The sequence below is a fragment of the Myotis nattereri genome (genome assembly GCF_964212035.1).
Source record: "Myotis nattereri genome assembly, chromosome: 10".
Taxonomy (NCBI): domain Eukaryota; kingdom Metazoa; phylum Chordata; class Mammalia; order Chiroptera; family Vespertilionidae; genus Myotis; species Myotis nattereri.
The window spans coordinates 5,006,125-5,011,920 of NC_138085.1; positions in this window are offsets into that span (position 1 = coordinate 5,006,125).

Sequence of the window (5,796 nt, forward strand, 5' to 3'; positions counted from 1 at the left end):
AAGGGTCAGCAGCTGCCCCTTGCACCTGCTGACAGTGCTGAGTGATCGGGACAGTGGGTGCGAGCGCCAGGCGGGACCGTGGAGCAGAGGAGCAAAGCATTTTCAGTAACCACCAGAGGCTCACCCTGATGATAGCGACCGGTGCCCCACCTTGGTCTGGCACCCCCACTCACCTGCTCCACCATCCCACTGCGGCCGACACCCACCATGTTTCTTGCACACCCCCTGGTGGTCAGCGCATGTCATAGCAACCGGTTGTTTTGGTTGTTCCGATTGTTCCACTGTTCTGTCTATTTGCATATTAGCCTTTTATTATATAGGATCTATTTTTTAAATTGATTCCTACTCTCCTCCTACAATCTTACATCCTTTGGTCACAGTTTTGGGCTACGCATAACTCTGCTTGTTCGATAAGGAAATGCAGCCCCCTGTTCCCACCTGCTCACTAGCTCTGTAAGCCATACACAGGTTGTGCTCTTTGTAAAAGGCAATTAGTTGTATGTGCCTTCTCCCATAAATCCAAGGTATTGTGAAGGGAGCCCTGCATGTCTGAATGCAGCATGTGCATTACAAAGTACAGATACGGCAACATTGCACAGCAAGGGTACTTATCCCAGCAACTTTCAGTACTTTGAGGGGACTTCTATTTAAGTTCCACCAGGAAGCCCTAAGTACTCTTGATCTACCTCAAAACAGTCTGGGGTTTCCTGCTTTTGGGGTGCTTGTTCTCATGGCTACACGTGATTGGAGGAAGTAGGAAACTGACTTTTCCACCAGCCAATCCAACCTTCATGTCTGCTAGGTGGTTTGGGACACCACTGTGCTGGGAGAGAGAAATCTGTGTGTCTTTATCAGAGAACACCTTGGTGATTTGCCCATCAGACACTGTGTGACAAAACGAGAGTGTCAGCGGGAGGAGACAGAGACTTGATCCTGGTGTTGGAAGAATGCTGGAGAGATTGGGAAGAAATGGAGGGAGGGTTGGGTGAGAAACACCCAAGGTTCCCTCTGGCTCTGCTGGACTCCAGTTTCTCACTCTAACCCTCAAAATAGGAGCAAAAGAGGGCAGGGCGGGATCACCGCACCAACCATGCGCAGACCTGACTGCTACAACCGTGTGCCCTGCAGACCCTAGAGAAAGCGTAGGAGAGAAGCTCCCAATTTATACAATTTGAAATGTACAAATTTCAGAAGTACAAAAGGTGAGGCCACAAAGAAAAGCTAAATGATGAGTGATGCCTTAGATAGAATTAAGGTTAACGAGCAAAGACAGTTAATGTTCCACAATCAGAGAGAGAGAGAGCGTGCTTCTTGAAGCAGTCCTGACCGCCACTCCGATGGGGATAAAAGGAATTAGCCAGCCACAGAGGATCTTGGCTCTGAGGTACACTTTCCTGATGGGAAGTTCTTTTGTTTGTTTAAAAAACCTTTTGGACTAGGTAGGAAATTCTTCATTTGGGAGTTTTTTTAGAAACATACACAAGCACAGAGATGAAAAGACAAGGAGAAAGAAAGAAAAAGAGGTGAGGAGAGAGAAAGGAATATGGATTGAACACTGGCAAATGCAGCATATTTGTAAGTTTAAAAATATATATATTTTATGAGCCTAACCCGGCCAGTATGGCTCAGTGGTTGAGCATTGACCTATAAATCAGGAGGTCAAGGTTCAGTTCCCCATCAGGGCACATGCCTGGGTTGTGGACTCTATCCCAGTAGGGGGTGTTCAGGAGGCAGCCGAGCAATGTTTCTCATCATCGATGTTTCTATCTCTCTCCCCCTCTCCCTTCCTCTCTGAAATCAATAAAAAGATACTTTTTAAAAAATGTATAAGTCTGGCTGGTATGGCTCTGTTGGTTGAGCTTTGTCCCAGGCACAAGGAGGTGGCAGGTTTGATTCTAGGTCAGGGCACATGCCCAGGTTGTGGGGTCAATCCCCGGTAGGGGGCATGCAGGAGGCAGCCGATCAATGTTTCTCTCTACCTCACCCTTCCTCTCTGAAATCAATAAGTCATATTTTTAAAAAATGTTATGAGTTGAGTGGACAAAGAATCAGGAGGGGAAGCAGAAGCCAAGATTTGCTGTTTCCCTAGCCCACCCCATGCAGAGCCTAAGTGATATTCTCAACCCATGTGGAGTGCACAGATGGAGTAGGAGACGTCATGACCCTTTAAAAAACATTTGGTGAGGAAACTACTGTACAGAAAGCTTAGGTAACTTCCCCAAGGGCACACAGCTCACCAGTGCGCAGATTCCTCTGACTGAGCCCAATCCCCAGTGTGCCATAATCCCTGACTTAGGGCATGCTGAGGTCAGCAATGAGACTGAGCTGTGTCCCAGGATGCCCTTGGGCGAGTCACAGGATCCTCCATGTTCCCAATGTGCCCTTTCATTTACACCATTCTTGTCTTTCAGAATCCTGGGTTCTGCTGGTTAATTTGAAAAGTGCGCTTCCATTTATGTGTTAACTAGAGGCCAGGTGCACACAAATCGAGCACAGGTAGGGTCCTTAGGTCTGTCCGGTCATCAGGGCTAATCTGTGGGGCGACTGGTGGGGCAATCGGGGGGGCGAGGGGCACTGGCATCGGCCTAGGCTGGCCTGGGGCCTGCGGGCTGGGGGCAGCTCCTGTGTTGAGTGTCTGCCCCCTGGTGGTCAGTGCACGTCATAGCGACTGGTCGTTCTGCTGATTGGTTGATTTGCATATTAGGCTTTTATTATATAGGATGTTTATTATGGTGAAGTAAATTATATACTTGTGCACAGTAAAAATTGAAATGCTACAGAAAAATGTAAAAGATTAAAAAAAAAGTTTTTCTTCCTTCTCCTGACAGCCCTTTCCACAGAGCGAGATCCCTAGTAACCGTTTTATCAGTGTCCTTCCAGAGAAATGTCTTAAGCGATGACTGGGTCTGCACTTAATAAGGACCTTCTGCCATAATGTCTTAACTCTTGTGGGAAGCAATGTTATGAGAATCTGAAGTGCACTGATCATGGGGCAATAATATGTTTTTGTGGTATTGTTTTAAAAATACAACTAATGGATGACAATAGCTAAGGCTCACTGGTGACTCTTTTGGATCTGATACTCTGTAAACTGTTTTATATGTATCACTTCATCTCCACAATAGCCTCCGAAGTGGTGTTACAGTTAGATAAGGTCCTTAAGCCCTTAGAGAAACACCCATTTCAAACCCTTGCAGCATTGAGGGGGAGGCCAGGAGGCACCTGGGCAGTGTGCCACCCATCTCCCATGGTTAGGAACAACAGATCGCCACTCACTCTAGAAATATCACAGACACCTTGGAAAAGCAGAGAAAATAAGAAAAACACCACTGTCCAAAAAAGATGCATATCCTTATTTACTTTTATCTGTTTCCTATTGTGACTTTTTTTCCCTGAACTCCAAATCTAGACATGAAACCTCACAGCTGACGAAATGGGCCAATTTGTGGCTGTATTTACACACAGAACGTTCTCCAGCAGGAAAGGAATTCAGTTGCTGTTGGTGCTACAACAAATCATGAGCTCATCTGAAAGGACTATTCTGGAAAATACAGAAGTTGCTCTCTAACTAAGGTAGGGGAGGAAATGAGTGGTTTAATGGCACGTGGTCTTCCCATAAGGGTGGGCGTAGGAGGGATCCCAGAACAGTGATGGTGGGAGAGCAGGCACCAGGGCAGACCCTGGGCAGCCTGGAAGCAGCTGGATGCCAGAGACAGAACCTCCTCTGTAGCCCTGACAGCCATGGACCCTGCACGTCACCAAAAGCCAAGGAAGAGGGCCCGGGTGACACAGATGCCAACCACTCTTATCTTTTAGTTTAAATTGACACAGAACCACAGGACGCTGTGAGGCTAAATGAAATGCAATTATACTTTAGATCCCAAATAAGGAAACGAAGAACTTCTCCTGATGAGCACCACTATTTCTTTTATTTCTAAGTTTATTTTGTTGTTGTTGACAGTATTACAGATGTCCCCTATTGTCTCCCACTTTCCCTCCACCCAGTCCCCACTGCATCCCAGGCTTTCACCACACTATTGTCTGTGCCCATGGGCTATGTATATATGCACATATGTTCTTTGGTTAATCTGTTCCAGTTCTCCCCACCCCCAACTCCACCCCCTCCTATCTGAGATCTGTCAGTCTGTTCCACGCATCCATGTCTCTGGACCTATTTTGTTCATCAGTTTACTTTTTTCATTAGATTTTACATATAAGTGAAAACAAATGGTATTTGTCTTTCTCTGACTGGCTTATTCCACTTAGCATAATGGTCTCCAGGTCCCTCCATGCTGCTGCAAAGGATAAGAGATCTTTATTTTTTTTACAGCCACATAGTATTCCATTGTGTAAATGTACCACAGCTTCTTTATCCACTCATCTACTGATGGGCACTTGGGCTGTTTCCAGATCTTGGCTATTATAAGTAATGCTGCTATGACCATAGGGATGCATATGTTCTTTCCAATTGGTGTTTCAGGATTCTTAGGATATATTCCCAGAAGTGGGATCACTGGGTCAAACGGCAGTTCAATTTTTAAGTTTTTGAGGAAACTCCATACTGTTCTCCACAGTGGCTGCACCAGTCTGCATTCCCACCAGCAGCATATAAGGGTTCCCTTTTCTCCACATCCTGGCCAGCACTTGTCATTTGTTGATTTATTGATGGTAGCCATTCTGGCAGGTGTGAGGTGATACCTCATTGTAGTTTTAATTTGTATTTCTCTGATGATTAGTGACACTGAGGGCTTTTTCATATGTCTATTGGCTATCTGTCCTCGTTGGAGAAGTGTCTATTCAGGTCCTTTGCCCATTTTTTAATTGGATTGTCATCTTTTTGTTGAGTCATATGAGTTCTTTATATATTTTGGAAATTAACCCCTTATCATATATATCTTTGGAGAATGTATCCTCCTGTACTGTGGGTTCCCTTTTCACTTTGTGGATGGTTTCTTTTGCTGTGCAGAAGCTTTCTAGTTTGATGTAGTCCCATTTGTTTATTTTTTTAAAATATATTTTTATTGATTCCAGAGAGGGAGAGATAAATGGAAACATCAATGATGAGAGAGAACCATTGATCGGCTGGGTCCTGCATGCCCTCTACTGGGTATCAAGCCTGCAACTTGGGCATGTGCCCTGACTGGGAATCAAACCTTGACCTTCTAGTTCATAGGTCAACCACTGAGCCACACTGGCCGGGCCCACATGTTTATATATTTCTTTGTTTCTCTTCCCCTAGGAGATATATCAGTGAAAATTTGGCTATCTGCAATGTCTAAGACATTACTGCCTATGTTTTCTTCTAGGATTTTTATGGTTTTGCGACTTACATTTAAGTCCTTTATACATTTTAAGTTTAATCTTGTGTATGGTGTAAATTGGTGGTCTAGTTTCATTTTTTTGGATGTATCTGTCCAATTTTCCCAACACCATTTATTAAAGAGACTGTCTTAATTTCACTGTATATTCTTGCCTCCTTTGGCACAAGTTAATTGACGATAATGGCTTGTGTGGATTTCTGGGATCTCTGTTCTCTTCCCTTGAGCTAATATGCCTGCTGTTGCACCAATACCAGGCTGTTTTGCGTACATTGACTTTGTAGTATAGTTTCATATCCAGTATTGTAATCCCTCCTACTTTGTTCTTCTTTATCAATATTGCTATGGCTATTCGAGGTCTTTTTTGATTTCATATAAATTTTTGGAGTAGTTGTTCTAGATCTATGAAATATGCTGATTGTATTTTAATAGGGATTGCATTAAATCTATAGATTGCTTTGGGTGGTATGGGCATTTT